This window comes from Salvelinus namaycush, chromosome 2 (assembly GCF_016432855.1).
Source record: "Salvelinus namaycush isolate Seneca chromosome 2, SaNama_1.0, whole genome shotgun sequence".
Taxonomy (NCBI): Eukaryota; Metazoa; Chordata; class Actinopteri; order Salmoniformes; family Salmonidae; genus Salvelinus; species Salvelinus namaycush.
In genome coordinates, this window is record NC_052308.1 from 21380167 (window position 1) to 21399292 (window position 19126).

Genomic DNA, 19126 nt, shown 5'->3' on the forward strand with positions numbered 1-19126 from the left:
TTGGCAAAAAACACACACATTTCTTCACACAGGGTCGTGGGGTGAGACAGGGATGCAGCTTAAGCCCCACCCTCTTCAACATATATATCAACGAATTGGCGCGGGCACTAGAACAGTCTGCAGCACCCGGCCTCACCCTACTAGACTCTGAAGTCAAATGTCTACTGTTTGCTGATGATCTGGTGCTTCTGTCACCAACCAAGGAGGGCCTACAGCAGCACCTAGATCTTCTGCACAGATTCTGTCAGACCTGGGCCCTGACAGTAAATCTCAGTAAGACCAAAATAATGGTATTCCAAAAAAGGTCCAGTCGCCAGGACCACAAATTCCATCTAGACACTGTTGCGCTAGAGCACACAAAAAACTATACATACCTCGGCCTAAACATCAGCGCCACAGGTAACTTCCACAAAGCTGTGAACGATCTGAGAGACAAGGCAAGAAGGGCATTCTATGCCATCAAAAGGAACATACATTTCAACATACCAATTAGGATCTGGCTAAAAATACTTGAATCAGTCATAGAGCCCATTGCCCTTTATGGTTGTGAGGTCTGGGGTCCGCTCACCAACCAAGACTTCACAAAATGGGACAAACACCAAATTGAGACTCTGCATGCAGAATCCTGCAAAAATATCCTCCGGGTACAACGTAGAACACCAAATAATGCATGCAGAGCAGAATTAGGCCGATACCCACTAATTATCAAAATCCAGAAAAGAGCCGTTAAATTCTACAACCACCTAAAAGGAAGCGATTCCCAAACCTTCCATAACAAAGCCATCACCTACAGAGAGATGAACCTGGAGAAGAGTCCCCTAAGCAAGCTGGTCCTAGGGCTCTGTTCACAAACACAAACACACCCCACAGAGCCCCAGGACAACAGCACAATTAGACCCAACCAAATCATGAGAAAACAAAAAGATAATTACTTGACACATTGGAAAGAATTAACAAAAAAACAGAGCAAACTAGAATGCTATTTGGCCCTAAACAGAGAGTACACAGCGGCAGAATACCTGACCACTGTGACTAACCCAAACTTAAGGAAAGCTTTGACTATGTACAGACTCAGTGAGCATAGCCTTGCTATTGAGAAAGGCCGCCGTAGGCAGACATGGCTCTCAAGAGAAGACAGGCTATGTGCTCACTGCCCACAAAATGAGGTGGAAACTGAGCTGCACTTCCTAACCTCCTGCCCAATGTATGACCATATTAGAGAGACATATTTCCCTCAGATTACACAGATCCACAAAGAATTCGAAAACAAATCCAATTTTGATAAACTCCCATATCTACTGGGTGAAGTTCCACAGTGTGTCATCACAGCAGCAAGATTTGTGACCTGTTGCCACAAGAAAAGGGCAACCAGTGAAGAACAAACACCATTGTAAATACAACCCATATTTATGGTTATTTATTTTCCCTTGTGTACTTTAACCATTTGTACATCGTTACAACACTGTATATATATAATATGACATTTGTAATGTCTTTATTGTTTTGAAACTTCTGTATGTGTAATGTTTACTGTTCATTTTTATTGTTTATTTCACTTTTGTATATTATTATTACCTCACTTGCTTTGGCAATGTTAACACGTTTCCCATGCCAATAAAGCCCCTTGAATTGAATTGAATTGAGAGAGAGAAGAGAGAGAAAGCAGAGAGAGAGCGGAGGAGAGAGAGAGAGCGTAGAGAGAGAGAGAGAGAAAGCGGAGAGAGAGAAAGCGAGAGAGAGAGAAAGCGGAGAGAGAGAAAGCAGAGAGAAAGAGAAAGCAGAGAGAGAGAGAGAAAGCAGAGAGAGAGAGAGAGAGAGAGAGAGAGAGGTCCATTAAGGGTCCATTTCCTTTAGCTCATAATTTGAAGGAAAAAAACCTTGCCTCTAGCCCCCTATCCTAAAAACCTAGATACAAAAGACTGAATAAGTCATGATCAATAAAAAGATAGGCAGTAACTTGGTGAATGGCAGGTGACTCTGGATCACAGGGAGAATAAGACATCAAACGTATGGGCTATGCCCAGGAAGTAGTGTTTAGTCTGGCCTAATATGTTGGCCTGCTGGTGCTTATTTGATTTAATGTGATGTATATTGTCTGTCTATGGATTTTGTACACTAGGGGAACTCTCACATGGGGTTATAGGTCACTGGTCACATGTACAGGTAGGTAGCCCATAGACCATATATAGTATATACAGTGCCTTCGGAAAGTATTCAAACCCCTCCACATTTGCTACATTACAGCCATATTCTAAAATTGATGAAATAGTTGTTTTCCTCATCAATTTACACACAATACATTACACACATTACACACAATGACAATGGAAAAACAGGTTTTTAGAATTTTTTGCAAATTTATAATAAAACATAAAACAAAAAATATGACATTTACATACAGTGGTGGAAAAAGTACCCAATTGTCATACTTGAGTAAAAGTAAAGATACCATAATAAAAAATGACTCAAGTAAAAGTGAAAGTCAACAAGTAAAATACTACTTGAGTAAAAGTTAAAGTATTTGGTTTTAAATATACTTAAGTATGAGAAGTAAAGGTAATTGTTAAGATATACTTAAGTATCAAAATTAAAAGTATAAATCATTTCACATTCATTATATTAAGTAAACCAGACGGCACACTTTTTTAAAATTTATTTTATTTACGGATAGCCAGGGGCTCACTCCAACACTCAGACATCATTTAAAAACGAAGCATTTGTGTTTAGTGAGTCTGCCAGATAAGAGGCAGTTGGGATGACCAGGGATGTTCTCTTAATAATTGTGTGAATTGGATAATTTTCCTGTCCTGCTAAGCATTCAAAATGTAACTAATACTTTTGGGTGTCAGGGAAAATGTATGGAGTAAAAAGTACATTATTTTCTTTAGGAATGTAATGGAGTAAAAGTAGAACTTGTCAAAAATATAAATAGTAAAGCAAAGTACAGATACCCCAAAAAACTACTTAAGTAGTACCTCAAAGTATTTTTACTTAAGTACTTTACACCACTGTACAGTACCAGTCAAAAGTTTGGACACACCTACTGATTCAAGGGTTTTTCATAATTTGTACTATTTTCTACATAGTAGAATAATAGTGAAGACATCAAAATGAAATAACACATATGGAATCATGTAGTAACCAAAAAAGTGTTAAATATATTTTAGATTCTTCAAGGTAGCCACCCTTTGTGTTGATGACAGCATTGCACAAGCTTGGCATTCTCTCAACCAGCTTCATCTGGAATGCTTTTCCAACAGTGTTGAAGGAGTTCCCACATCTGTTGAGCACTTGTTGGCTGCTTTTCCTTCACTCTGCAGTCCAACTCATACCAAACCATCTCAATTGGGTTGAGGTCGGGTGATTGTGGAGGCCAGGTCATCTGATGCAGCACTCCATCGCCCTCCTTCTTGGTCAAACAGCCCGTTCACAGCCTGGAGGTGTGTTAGGTCATTGCCCTGTTGAAAAAAAAAATGATAGTCCCACTAAGCGCAAACCAGATTGGATGGCGTATCGCTGCAGAATGCTTTGGTAGCCATGCTGGTTAAGTGTGCCTTGAATTCTAAATAAATCACTGACAGTGTCACCAGCAAAGCACCCCCACACCATCACACCTCCTCCTCCATGCTTCACGGTCGGAACCACACATGCGGAGATCATCCGTTCACCTACTCTGCGTCTCACAAAGACAACGGCGGTTGGAACAAAAAATCTCAAATTTGACCAAAGGACAGTTTTACACTGGTCCAATGTCCATTGCTCGTGTTTCTTGGCCCAAGTCTCTTCTTCTTATTGGTGTCCTTTAGTAGTGTTTATTTTGCAGCAATTCGACCATGAAGGCCTGATTCACACAGTCTCCTCTGAACAGTTGATGTTGAGATGTGTCTGTTACTTGAACTCTGTGAAGCATTGATTTGGGCCTCAATCTCAGGTGCAGTTAACTCTAACAAACTTATCCTCTGCAGCAGAGGTGATGGTTTATGCGACTGAAAAAAAAGCTGTTATTGCTATAATATGGACTTGGTATTTTCCCAAATAGGGCTTTCTTCTGTATACCAACTCAAATCAAATTTTATTTGTCACATACACATGGTTAGCAGATGTTAATGCGAGTGTAGCGAAATGCTTGTACTTCTAGTTCCGACAATGCAGTAATAACCAACGAGTAATCTAACCTAACAATTCCACAACAACTACATTATACACACAAGTGTAAAGGGATGAAGAATATGTACATACAAATATATGAATGAGTGATGGTACAGAACGGCATAGGCAAGATGCAGTAGATGGTATAGAGTACAGTATATACATATGAGAGGAGTAATGTAGGGTATGTAAACATTATATAAAGTGGCATTGTTTAAAGTGGCTAGTGATACATTTTTACATCCATTTTTCCATTATTAAAGTGGCTGGAGTTGAGTCAGTATGTTGGCAGCAGCCACTCAATGTTAGTGGTGGCTGTTTAACAGTCTGATGGCCTTGAGATAGAAGCTGTTTTTCAGTCTCTCGGTCCCTGCTTTGATGCACCTGTACTGACTTCGCCTTCTGGATGATAGCGGGGTGAACAGGCAGTGGCTCGGGTGGTTGTTGTCCTTGATGATCTTTATGGCCTTCCTGTGACATCGTGTGGTGTAGGTGTCCTGGAGGGCAGGTAGTTTGCCCCCGGTGATGCGTTGTGCAGACCTCACTACCCTCTGGAGAGCCTTACGGTTGTGGGCGGTAGTCGTTTAGCTCAGTTACCTTAGCTTTCTTGGGAACAGGAACAATGGTGGCCCTCCTGTTGGAACAGCAGACTGGAATAAGGATTGATTGAATATGTCCGTAAACACACCAGCCTGCTGGTCTGCGCATGCTCTGAGGACGCGGCTGGGGATGTCGTCTGGGCCTGCAGCCTTGCGAGGGTTAACACGTTTAAATGTTTTACTCACGTCGGCTGCAGTGAAGGAGAGTCCACAGGTTTTGGTAGCGGGCCGTATCAGTGGCACTGTATTGTCCTCAAAGCGAGCAAAGAAGTTGTTTAGTCTGTCTGGGAGCAAGACATCCTGGTCCGCGACGGGGCTGGTTTTCTTTTTGTAATCCGTGATTGACTGTAGACCCTGCCACATACCTCTTGTGTCTGAGCCGTTGAATTGCGACTCTACTTTGTCTCTATACTGACGCTTAGCTTGTTTGATTGCCTTGCGGAGGGAATAGCTACACTGTTTGTATTCGGTCATGTTTCCGGTCACCTTGCCCTGGTTAAAAGCAGTGGTTCGCGCTTTCAGTTTCGCGCGAATGCTGCCATCAATCCACGGTTTCTGGTTTGTGAATGTTTTAATGTTACCACCTGAATTTTACATTTTATTTGCCCATATAAGGTTTGTTATGACCGAGTATACTTTTTTAAAGAATGCCTTCGGTGGGGTAATTGGTATTTCTGAAAATAAATACAAAAACTTTGGGAGCCATGCCATTCTGAAGAGGTTCATTGTACCTGTAAGATTTATGGGAAATTGTTCAATTTAATTAGATCGGCTTTCATATTGTTCAGTAATGGAATAAACTTATCTTTATGTATTTGTTGTTTGTTGTCACTTGTTAAGAATCCTAAGTATTCAATATTTTTTGTGGTCCACTTAAAGGATTGCTTTAGATCGTAAGTTATTATTAAAAATGTTCCTATTGCCATACATTTTTTTTCCCACATTCATTTTATATCCTGAGATTTTAGAGTAATCTACAAATATTTTTAACAAAGGTAATCTCTGATCTCTTTCAACTGTCTTGTGCTTGTCTCCACCCCATCAGGTGTCTCCCATTTGTCCCCATTGTAATGATGTGCGCTGAGAGCCGGGAAGCAAGTTCACAGAGTGAGTGTTTTAATAAATAAACGCAACATAATCCAAAATAAGAAACACGAACAACGCACAGACATGAAACTGAAACAGAAACAATGACGCCTGGGGAAGGAACCAAGAGGAGTGACATATATAGGGCAAGTAATCAACGCAGTGATGGAGTCCAGGTGAGTTTCATATTGCGCTAATGCACGTAACGATGGTGACAGGTGTGCGCCTTAACGAGCAGCCTGGTGACCAAAGGCCGGAGAGGGAGCACCCGTGACACCCATTATCTCCTGTGTATTTATACCTGCATTTTCTGTTTGTCTGTTGCCAGTTTGTTTTGTCCTGTCAAGTCCTACCAGCGTGTTCCCGTATTTCCTGTGCTCTAGTTTTTGTTTTTCCCAGTCTACCCAGTTCTGACCTTTCTGCCTGTCCTAACCCTGATCCTGCCTACCATCCTGTACCTGCCTGACTCTGATTTGGATTACGACTCTTTGCCTGCCTTGACTTACCTTTTGCCTTCTTCGTTCCCCTCGGACTGCTCGAAGATAGAGAATTTGATAACACTGACGTCCGGGAGGGAACTCACCTGGGCTACGGTGGTGTGGGTGCAACAGTCCAACGTTTGCCTCAATCTGGAGGAGTTCATGGTGGTGGAGGTACGTAAAGTGTTTGATTCTCCATTGTCCAGGAGAGAGGCTGCTCATAAGCTGCTCCAACTACGCCAGGACTCCTGTAGTGTGGCAGACCACGTGGTGAATTATAGCACGTTGGCGGCTGAGAGTGCCTGGAACCCGGAAGCCCTGTTCGACACATTCCTTCACCGATTATCGGAGGTGATTGAAGATGAGCTTGCAGCCCGGGAGCTGCCCACGGAGCTCGACTCCCTCATAGCCTTGACCATCCGGGATCGATGGGCGGCTACGGGAATGTAGGAGGGAGAGGGAGTCTGTTCCCTGTCGGCCTCGCTCGTCCTCAATTTCTACCTCGCCTCCGAGGAATCCCGGAAATCCCCAAAGTCTACATTTCCGAGTGGATCGTTGTCACCCGAGTTCTCTCGTAAATCACAGAGGTTAGTAGGTATGGGGAGGTGCCTAGCTAACCGGATCTGTGTCAAGGATTCTACCCGTGCTCCGGTACTGGAATGGGCACATTCCTCGAGGCTCACCTGTCATCCTGGCTCCCGTCAGACCTTGGCTTTCGTACGACAACGTTTTGGTGGTCCACCATGGTTCCTGACGGCTCCGCATTCATGTACTGTGTGTGCAGAGAACAAGACTCTGCGGCATGCTCTGTCTGGCCTCCTTCAACCACTCCCTGTTCCTCACCTCCCCTGGTCCCATATATTCTTGGACTTCATGAAAGGTTTCCCTCCGTCAGATGGCAACACCACCTGTGGTGGATAGCCGCCCATTTTATCCCCCTTCCTAAGTTTCCCTCAGCTAAGGAGACGGCCCAGCTCATGGTATAGCACATCTTCTGGATCCATGGACTTCCGGTCAACATGGTCTCCGATCGCAGTCCTCAGTTCTACATCCTGGTTCTGGAAGGCGTTCTGTTCCCTCATTGGGTTGTCGGCCAGCCTGTTCTCTGGTTTTCATCCCCAGTCTAACGGCCAGTTGGAGCAAGCCAATTAGGACCTGGAGACAACTATTCATTGTCTCGTCTCCACCAATCCCACCACCTGGAGCCAGCAACTCGTGTGGGTGTAATATGCCTGCAACACCCTTTCCTGTTCTGCTACGACTATCTCGCCATTTGAGTGTTCCCTGGGATATCAGCCCCCACTCTTGTTAGGGTTGCGTCAATTCAATCTGGTATAAGGACAAGTATGACAATGAGTCACCGATTGTATGCTATGTATTTTTTATTAACTAAGCAATAAATGGTAAATGCAATTTTCGTATATACGGGTTCACTGCACCACCCCGCAGGGTGGAACAAGGAACTGACTTGTTCCTGACAAAGATATTATAATATACTCTGACAGAGATAGTTCCCGCTTCCGAGCCGGCCTGTCAGAGTAGAGACTGGGCGTGGTTTAGACTCACCCAGCCTATCGCCGGCGCTCAGGCTAGTCCTAGCCTCTTTGCGCTCTTTGGTGTCCCGGCGCTGTTGCTGTGTAGATTACGCTCCCTTACCCCAGAGACTGAGGTCAGACAGCTCTGCAACATTGTCTGAGCTATTTGCACCTGCATACAAAGCCCACTGTTCTCGCTCAAGGCTAACCACAGCTTCCCAGCACACTTATCTGGGGCTAACTGTTACTTCCAGCACACACACACAGACACCCAGGCGCCCAGGCCAACAGTTGCTAATATTCAATCACGTTGAGTATTCAATCACAATCACATATAGTATTGGGTTGTAGTGCATAATTCAGAACCTCACACTCTTCCCGTAACAAGAGGAAGAGGTCAGCATACCTTCTGCCCGGATGTTCATCAGTTGCTGTCGCCATACCTGGAAGAAAGGCCGGGCCTCTCTTCTCAAGACCACTTCCAGGTATCGACGACAGGAGGAACGCCACCGGACCCCTGCTCCCCGCTACTGTCTTGGGCAGAGGGTATGGATTTCCACTCGGGATCTGCCCCTCCAGGTGGAGTCCTGCCAACTTTCCCCCCATTTCATCGGTCCTTTCACCATCTCTAAGGTCCTTAGGCCCTCTGCTGTTCGCCTTCTGTTGCCCCGCACTCTCCATATACATCCCACTTTACATGTATCTAGAATTAAATGCCTGTCTCACAGCCCTATGTCTTCTGTTTCCCGTCAAGTCCTACCAGCGTGTTCCTGTGTTTCCTGTGTTTCCTGTGTTCTACTTTTTGTTTTTCCTAGTCTTCCCAGTTTGGACCTTTCTGCCTGTACTGACCCTGATCCTGTTAGCCGTCCTGTACCTGCCTGACTCTGATTTGGATTACGACTCTTTGCCTGCCCAATGTACTATAATAAACTCTGAGACTTGCACTATCCACCTCCTGTGTCTGCATCTGGGTCTTAGCCTGAGCCTTGATAGAAGGGGGAATTGAGTTTTCAATATTGTCCAGGTATATCAGGAAATCATCTCCAAATAAGTTTTGTTCATATTCATGTTTATCGATACTGATACCTGCTACGTTTCGGTCCTGTCTAAATCTTTCTTCAAGCGGTTCAAATGCCAGTGCAAACAAGAGGGGGAAGAGGGGACCTCCCTGTCTTGTGCCTCTTTTCTAAAGCAATTTAATCAGATAATGTATTATTTGTGTATATTCTTGCTTTAGGACATTTATGTAATATTTTTATATAATTTATTATTTTAGCTGGAAAGTTGAAAGCTTTCAATGTTTTAAATAGAAAAAGGCCATTTAAGATGGTCGAAAGCCTTTTCGGCATCAACAGCCATTATTGATAAATGTATATCTTGTTTTTTTTGTATTTTATTAAACTGAAACATGTTCTTGTACTTGTTTGTCTATTTTTAAGAAACCCTGTTTGATAAGTATCAAAACCGTTCTAGCGCAGGCGTTCCGCTAGCGGAACTCCGAAGACAACATTCCACTGAAAAGGCAGCGCGGGAAATTCAAAAATATTTTTTAGAAATATGTAACTTTCACACATTTAACAAGTCCAATACAGCAAATGAAAGATAAACATCTTGTTAACTTCTTGAGCCTATGGGGGCGCCATTTCGACTTTGTTAAAATGAGTTCCCAAATTAAACTGCCTCGTACTCAATTCTTGCTCGTACAATATGCATATTATTATTACTATTGGATAGAAAACACTCTCTAGTTTCTAAAACCGTTTGAATTATTTCTCTGAGTGAAACAGAACTCATTCTGCAGCACATTTCCTGTCAGGGAGTGAGATTTCAGAAATCGAGGTCCCTGTTCTGAGGCCAGTTTATAAGTCCCCATGTAAGCCATCGGGCTACATGCACTGCATACGTCTTCCTCTAGATGTCAGTAAGCGGGGAGAATTTGAATGGAGTGGATTGCGCAATCTGGGCCCTATATATAGACCGTGGAACGGAAGTACCGTCCTTTTCAACGGTGCGCTTGACGCATGAAGACATCACAATGGCGTCCTGCAAACGCTTTCGTTTTAGTAGTTCTATATCTCCGGTCATGTTTTTATTCATTATAGGTGTTAAAGACATCATAAGGTAGTTAATTTAAACCGACTTAGCAGTTTATAGCAGTTTATTGCGATTTTCTGGGATTTCTTTGCCATGCGCTTTCACGAGTTGGACACCACTCCAGTTGGCGGCTAACATTATTTCGACCGGACAAGAGGACATCTTTCAACCCAAAGACGATTGTTCTGGAGAAAGGACACCTTGCCCAAGATTCTGATGGAAGCTCAGCTAATAGTAAGCAGTCTTTATGCTGTTAATTCGTACTTATGTTGACAAATGTCAGATAATAATTCCGCCATGAATTATGGTGCGGTCTCGCTTTAGCGCACGCTGTATGCTTGAAGTAACGTTAATTTTAAAAATGTAACCCAGCGATTGCATTAAGAACTAATTTGTCTTTCAATTGCTGTCCAACCTGTATTTTTTAGTCAAGTTTTGGAATAGTTACTGATTAGAATAGGTGCCTCTTCAAAGATTTCTCCTGCCATTTTCTGGGCAGCTTTGCTACTTTTCTCATTGTATAACCACGATTTGTGCCGCTAAATATGCACATTTTCGAACAAACTCTATATGCATTGTGTAAAATGATGTTACAGGACTGTCATCTGAAGAATTCTGAGAAGGTTAGTGAAAAAATTAATATCTTTTGGTGGTTTATACGTAATCGCTATGTTTGGCTTGAATCAATGCGGTTGTGATGTTTGCTATTGTGGTATGCTAATATAACGCTATATTGTGTTTTCAATGGAAAACACTTAGAAAATCTGAAATATTGTCTGGATTCACAAGATCTGTGTCTTTCAATTGCTGTACGCTGTGTATTTTTAAGAAATGTTTTATGATGAGTAATTAGGTAATACACGTTGCTCTCTGTAGTTATTCTAGTCGAGTTGTGATGGTGGCTGCAATGGTAAACTATGATTTATACCTGAAATATGCACATTTTTCTAACAAAACATATGCTATACAATAAATATGTTATCAGACTGTCATCTGATGAAGTTGTTTCTTGGTTAGTGGCTATTTATATCTTTATTTGGTCGAATTTGTGATAGCTACTGATGCAGTAAAAAAATGGTGGAGTAAAAAAAGTGGTGTCTTTTGCTAACGTGGTTAGCTAATAGATTTACATATTGTGTCTTCCCTGTAAAACATTTTAAAAATCAGAAATGATGGCTGGATTCACAAGATGTGTATCTTTCATCTGGTGTCTTGGACTTGTGATTTAATGATATTTAGATGCTAGTATTTACTTGTGACGCTATGCTAGGCTATGCTAGTCAGCTTTTTTACTGATGGGGGTGCTCCCGGATCCGGGTTTGGGAGGAACTAGAAGATAACCAATTCAATTAAAACAATTCTGTCCATTTCTCACGGCCCGCCCGTGCACGGTTCTTGGCTTGTTACCTTCAGATGACAGGGACAGATATTTAGATCCGACTCGAAGGACCAATTGTTAGAGGAATTTAGTTCCTATATGTTCAATAACCAATTCAATTAAAACACTTCTGTCCATTTCTAAGAATTTGTAAGGTTCTTATTTACATAAAATAGACAGAAACCAGTCATCTACTTAGCCGTTAGCGTTTATTCTCGAGAGCTCTGCTTATCATTTCCGGTACATTGGTCTATATACCTCACATTTCGTCATAAATGTCCCTCTAATACAATGATAATATAGTTTACAAGTCCTTCTCATATTGCCTGCCACCTGTTATACAATCTACTACAAGCCCAAGGTTTCTCCCCTCCCTAGTTGGGGAGACTTCCTTCTCTGTTATCAGTTTCACAGTGGTCACAAGTTGTCTGCCACAGTTCCTTGCCTACTAACAGTCCCTCTTTCTTATGGACAAACATTCTTCATCAGACAGGATATAATTCTCTTAGTTATATTTCTAGTTAAATGTATACATCATTTAGTCATTATTCATAAAAATCCCATAACAGACACCTACTAAAATAAAGTTCCTGTTTGGATTTGATCGAAAAAAGAAAAAAGAAAATCAAATTTTATTGGTCACATACACATGGTTAGCAGATGCTAATGCGAGTGCAGCGAAATGCTTGTACTTCTAGTTCCGACCGTGCAGTAATATCTAAGAAGTAATCTAACAATTCATAACAATTTCACAACAACTACCTTATACACACACAAGTGTAAAGGAATGAATAAGAATATGTACATATAAAAATATGGATGAGCGATGGCCGAATGGCATAGGCAAGATGCAATAGATGGTATAGAGTACAGTATAGCCAGAAGAGGACTGCCCACCCCTCATGGCCTGGTTCCTCTCTAGGTTTCTTGAGGGAGAGGTTGTTGTCCTGGCACCACACGGCCAGGTCTCTGACCTCCTCCCTATAGGCTGTCTCATCGTTGTTGGTGATCAGGCCTACCACTGTTGTGTCATCGGCAAACTTGATGATGGTGTTGGAGTCGTGCCTGGCCATGCAGTCCTGAGTGAACAGGGAGTACAGGAGGGGACTGAGCACACACCCCAGAGGGGCCCCTGTGTTGATGATCAGCATGACGGATGTGTTGTTACCTACCCTTACCACCTGGGGGCGGCCCGTCAGGAAGTCCAGGATCCAGTTGCAGAGGGAGGTGTTTAGTCCCAGGCTCCTTAGCTTAGTGATGAGCTTTGAGGGCACTATGGTGTTGAACGCTGAGCTGTAGTCAATGAATAGCATTCTCACATAGGTGTTCCTTTTGTCCAGGTTGGAAAGGCAGTGTTGAGTGCAATAGAGATTGCATCATCTGTGGATCTGTTGGGGCGGGATAATGGTGTTGATGTGAGCCCTGACCAGCCTTTCAAAGCACTACATGGCCACAGACATGAGTGCTATGGGTCGGTAGTCATTTAGGCAGGTTACCTTAGTGTTATTGGGCACAGGGACTATGGTGGTCTGCTTGAAACATGTTGGTATTACAGATTCAGTCAGGAACAGGTTGAAAATATCAGTGAAGACACTTGCCAGTTGGTCAGCGCATGCTCGGAGCACACATCCTGGTAATCAGTCTGGGCCTGCAGCCTTGTGAATGTTGACCTGATTAAAGGTCTTACTCACATTGGCTACAGCGAGCGTGATCACACAGTCGTCCGGAACAGCTGATGCTCTTATGCCTGCTTCAGTGTTACTGTTGTGGAAAAATATTAAATCAAATAATTCTCAGATACCAGAGCTTGTGAATTCAATTAGACTTTTATTACAAAAGTAACAAAAGCCGAGCAGTTCCATGAAACAACTGAATCTTCATTCTTAGTGCTTGGATTTTATACAGTCTTACCCAACGTCATCACCCCACTTTACGAATCTTGTTTTCTTACATAGTTTCCATTCTCTTATTGGCTCAGATATTGGGGCATAGATTCTATTGGTGGCGTGACATGCATACCCCTTAACTAATGTTCCTGTCCAAAGGTCTTCACAAGTTCAGACCTTATTTGTCTATGTATGATTAACCCATGTGCGTGTCCAGTAGCCTTCACAAGATCAGACATGGCCCAGACCAGACAGGTCCTCTTGGTTTACCTTGCTTAATCCACACAGATTCTGCTTACGTTCTGTTTTTACATGTCCAATGGTCAATATAATATTGATCCATCTTTGTACACTCACATGGGCTTCAGCCTTAATTCTGCTTACACATGTCTAATATTTACACGTATATTGATTATTCTTTCTACTTCAAAGAGAACTGTATAGTTACTGAGAATCACCAGATGACTGGAAAATGCTACCACATTACCTGCCTCGAAGCGAGCATATAAGTAATTTAGCTCGTCTGGTAGGCTCGTGTCACTGGGCAGCTCGCGGCTGTGCTTCCCTTTGTAGTCTCTACCACATACGGTACCCTGAGTGGACAAAGCATTAGGATCACCTTCCTAATATTGAGTTGCACCCCCTTTTGCCCTCAGAACAGCCTCAATTCGTCGGGGCATGGACTCTACAAGGTGTCGAAAGTGTTACACAGGGATGCTGGCCCTTGTTGACTCCAATGCTTCCCACAGTTGTGTCAAGTTGGCTGGATGCCCTTTGGGTGGTGGACCATTCTTGATACACACGTGAAACTTTTGAGCGTGAAAAACCCAGCAGCGCTGCAGTTCTTGACACACTCAAACCGGTGCGCCTGACACCTACTACCATACCCCGTTCAAAGGCACTTCAATCTTTTGTCTTGGCCATTCATCCTCTAAATGGCACACTTGCACAATACATGTCTCAATTGTCTCAAGGCTTAAAAATCCTTCTTTAACCTGTCTCCTCCTCTTTTTCTACACTGATTGAAGTGGATTTAACAAGTGACATCAATAAGGGATCACAGCTTTCAACTGGTCCGTCTATATCAGGCATGGGAAACTGGCAGCCACGCGGCCCACGGCCCCCCTTTTGTAGGCCCACGGACCAATTTTTTATTTATTATTTGTTAAAGATCTCAGTCGGGGTCTCAATTTGCTGTTTAGAGTTAGAATAATAGACAAGGTGCAATTTCAAAATTTGATTTTGCATCAGTAGCCACTCAATTAGCCCATGTTAGCAATTTGTCTTAGATTAGTAAATTAGTCTAGGGCATAGCTATCTAAACTTGTAGTAAGCATGGTCGAATTACTGACCTGGGTTGGGCCCATAGATTATCAGTTATTATATTAAAAACTGCAAAGATTTGCCTCCACACTATACTGCCCTGCCAAGCAAAAAGGCTAATAGCATGGAACTGGTTTCACAGTGACTTTATGCAGTTACTGCTAACATGACCCCCATTATCTCCAAAACAGAATACAATAGAGGCAGGATAGTTGGCCACATGATTAAGCTTGTATTTAATGTAGCAAAAATGACATTAATTCATTCAACCAAATGAGCACTTACTGCTTTTTTGCTTGGTAGGGCAGTATAGCAAAATGTGTAGAATTGCAGGAAATTAGCTGTAAAATTGCACATTTTTCTCTCTGCCCCATGGCAAAATGTGTAGAATTGCAGGAAATAATCTTTAACCTCTCTGGCACAGGCATGCCGCTAGCGACCCTCCTCGACAACATCTGGTGAAATTGCAGAGCGCCAAATTCAAAATACAGAAATAGTCACAATAAACATTCATAAAAATACAAGTGTTATACATCGGTTTAAAGATTAACTTCTTGTTAATCCAGCCGCTTTGCCAGATTACAGAAAGGCTTTATGGCGAAAGCATACCATGCGATTACCTGAGGACAGCGCCCCGCTTATAAAAGCATACAAACATTTTCCAACCAAGTAGAGGAGTCACGAAAGTCAGAAATAGCGATAAAATGAATCACTTACCTTTGAAGATCTTCATCTGGTTGCAGTCACAAGAGACCCAGCTACACAATGAATGTTTGTTTTGTTCAATAAAGTCCCTCTTTATATCCCAAAAACTCTGTTTTGTAGGCGCGTTTTGTTCAGTAATCCACTGGCTCGAAGGCTGTCAAAACATGCAGACGAATACATCCTAATAGTACCGGTAAAGTTCGTCGAAACATGTCAAACGATGTTTATAATTAATCCTCAGGTTGTAAATTGTCGAAATAATCGATAATATTTTAACCGAACAATAGCGTATTCAATAGAAAGGAAAAAGGACGAAGGGCGCGCACACAGTCACACGCGCAAACCAGCACTGCATGCTTCCTCAATCCCCTGACAGAAAGGTCTCATTCTTCTTCATTTTTCATAAAACAAGTCTGAAACAATGTCTAAGGACTGTTGACATCTAGTGGAAGCCATAGGAACTGCAATCTGGGTCCTAACCCATTAGATACTCAATAGGCATTCCATTGAAAACCACCCACATCAAAAAAATCCCACTTCCTGGATGGATTTTCCTCAGGTTTTCGCCTGCCATATCAGTTCTGTTATACTCACACACATTATTTTAACAGTTTTGGAAACGTTAGAGTGTTTTCTATCCAAATCTACCAATTATATGCATATCCTAGCTTCTGGGCCTGAGTAACACGCAGTTCACTTTGGGCACGTCATTCATCCGAATTTCCGAATACTGCCCCGTCACTAAAAACTTAAATCTAAAAACATGTTCTCTTTGCTGTCACGAAGTGGGAACGCAGACCCACGAGCCACTGCAGCCCCTCATGATGAGTTCTGTTTTTTTTGTTGCTCCTACCCCATCAAAGTTGCCCATCCCTTTTCCTTCCCTATCTCCCTTTCCTCTCCTCATTCCCTATCTCACTTTCTTTATCTAATTTTCTTTCCTAGATTCCTTTCCTCCATTCCTAGCTCCCTTTATTTTCCTCCTTTCCTAGCTTCCTCTCACAGGTGGCTGGTGGCACCTTAGCCAAACTTTCATACCATAACCGCTAACCGCTACACACAGCCTACATCGTTGTCACCATATTAGCTAACGTCATAGTCAACATAGCTACTAGAACTAATGCATTAGTAAACCTGCTACAATCACGTAGTACAGTGTATAGCAAGCAGTTTGGTATTTGGTATTTTATTAGGAGCCCCATTAGCTGTTGCAAAAGCAGCACCTACTCTTTCAGGGGTCCACACAAAATATTAAACATGACATAACATTAATAGACAACAGCTCAAGGACAGAACTACATTTTTTCTTCTTTTTTTTTCTTTTTTTACAAAAGGCACATGTAGCCTACATATTAATACATACACACAAACTATCTAAGTCAAATAGGGGAGAGATGTTGTGCGGTGAGGTGTTGCTTCATCTGTTTTTTGAAACCAGGTTTGCTGTTCATTTGAGCAATATGAGATGGAACGAAGTTCCATGCAATAATGGCTCTATATAATACTGTACGCTTTCTTGGATTTGTTCTGAATTTGGGGACTGTGAAAAGGCATGGTGGCATGTCTGGTGCGGTAAGTGTGTGTCAGAGCTCTGTGTAAGTTGACTATGCTAACAATTTAGGATTTTCAACACATTAATGTTTATTATAAAAAGAAGAAGTGATGCAGTCAGTCTCTCCTCAACTCTTAACCAAGGAGAGACTGGCATAGATAGGATTTATATCAGCCCTCTGATTACAATGAAGAACAAGACGTGCAGCTCTGTTCTGGGCCAGCTGCAGCTTAACTAGGTCTTTCCTTGCAGCACTCGACCACACGACTGAACAATAATCAAGATAAGACAAAACTAGAGACTGCAGGACTTGCCTTTTGGAGTGTGGTGTCAAAAAAGAAATGCATCTCTTTTTTTCAGACAGACCTCTCCCCATCTTTACATCCATTGAATCTATATGTTTTGACCATGACAGTTTACGATCTAAGGTATAGACCAGGACAGTTTACAATCTAAGGTAAAGCCAAGTAATTTAGTCTCCTCAACTTGATCAACAGCCACACCATTCATTACCAGATTCAGCTGAGGTCTAAAACTTAGGCAGTGATTTGTACTAAATACAATGCTCTTAGTTTTAGAGATTTTCAGGACCAGTTTATTACTGGCCACCCATTCCAAAACAGACCGCAACTCGTTGTTTGTCCCACCGGGATCTGTTTCACCTGCCTTGTGCTTGTCTCCATCCCCCACTAGGTGTCACCTATTCTTCCCCATTATCCTCTGTGTATTTATACCTGCGTTTTCTGTTTGTTGCCAGTTTGTCTTGTTTTGTCAGGTCTTACCAGCGTGTTTCCCGTTTCTCCAATTCTCGTTTTCTTGTCTTCTGCTTGTCCTGAGCCTGCCTGCCGTTCTGACCCTTAATGACTCTGCCTTGGATTACGAACCTCTGCCTGCCCTCGATCTGCCCCTTGGTGTTAATAAATATTCAGAGAATCTAACTATCTGCCTCCTGTGTCTGCATCTGGGTCATATCCTGAGTCGTGATATTGTTAAGGGTTTCAGTGACTTCATTAGCTGTGGTTGCTGATGCGTATATGGTTGAATCATCAGCATACATGGACACACATGCTTTGTTAAATGCCAGTGGCAGGTCATTGGTAAAAATAGAAAAGAGTAGAGGGCCTAGAGATCTGCGCTGCGGTACACCACACTTTACATGTTTGACATTAGAGAAGCTTCCATTAAATAAAACCCTTCAAGTTCTTTAGATAGATAGCTCTGAATCCATGATATGGCAGAGGTTGAAAAGCCATAACACATACGTTTTTTCAACAACAGATTATGGTCAATAATATCAAAGGCTGCACTGAAATCTAACAGCACAGCTCCCACAATCTTCTTATCAATTTGTTTCAACCAATCATCAGTAATTTGTGTCAGTGCCCTTCTTTATAAGCATGCTGAAAGTCTGTTGTTAATTTGCTTACAGAGAAATAGCATTGTATTTGGTCAAACACCATTTTTTCCAACAGTTTGCTAATAGCTGGCAGCAAGCTCATAGGTCTGCCGTAGCAACCCGTAAATGCCACTTTACCACTCTTGGGTAGCGAATGACTTTGGCTTCCCTCCAGGCTTGAGGACAAAGACTTTCCTCTAGGCTTAGATTAAAGACATGACAGCTTTCCGTCTAAGTTGTCAATGCCAGGATGTTTGTCAATATTGATCGATAACAATTATTTTTTTCACCTCTCCCAAACTAACTTTACAAAATTTTTACTTACAAAGCTTTTCTTTCATTATTAGTTTTTTATCCATGAATACGATGGCTCACTGTTTGTTTGTTGTTGGCATTTCCTGCCTAAGTTTGCCCACTTTACCAATGAAGTAATCATTCAAATAATTGGCAACATCAAATGGTTTTGTGATGAATAAGCCATCTGATTCGATAAAAGGTGGAGTTGAATTGGTCTTTCTGCCCATAATTACAGTTAAAGTACTCAAGTTTTTTTTTCATCATTCTTTATGTTATTGATTTTGGCTTCATTATACGGTTTCTTCTTTTTTTGTTGTTGAGTTGAGTCACATAATTTCTCAACAATTTGCAGTAAGTCAGCCAGTCAGATGTGCAGCCAGACTTATTAGCCACTCTTTTTGCCCCATCTCTTTCAACCATACAGTTTTTCAATTCCTCATTAAGCCATGGAACCTTAACAGCTCTAACAGCCAGTTTCTTAACAGGCTCATGTTTATCAATAATTGGACAAATCAATTTCATAAATTCATCAAGTGCAGCGTCTGGATGCTCCTTATTAATCAGATTTGAGATTCTTCAAAGTAGCCACCCTTTGCCTTGATGACAGCTGAGCACACCCTTGATATTCTCTGAACCAGCTTCATGAG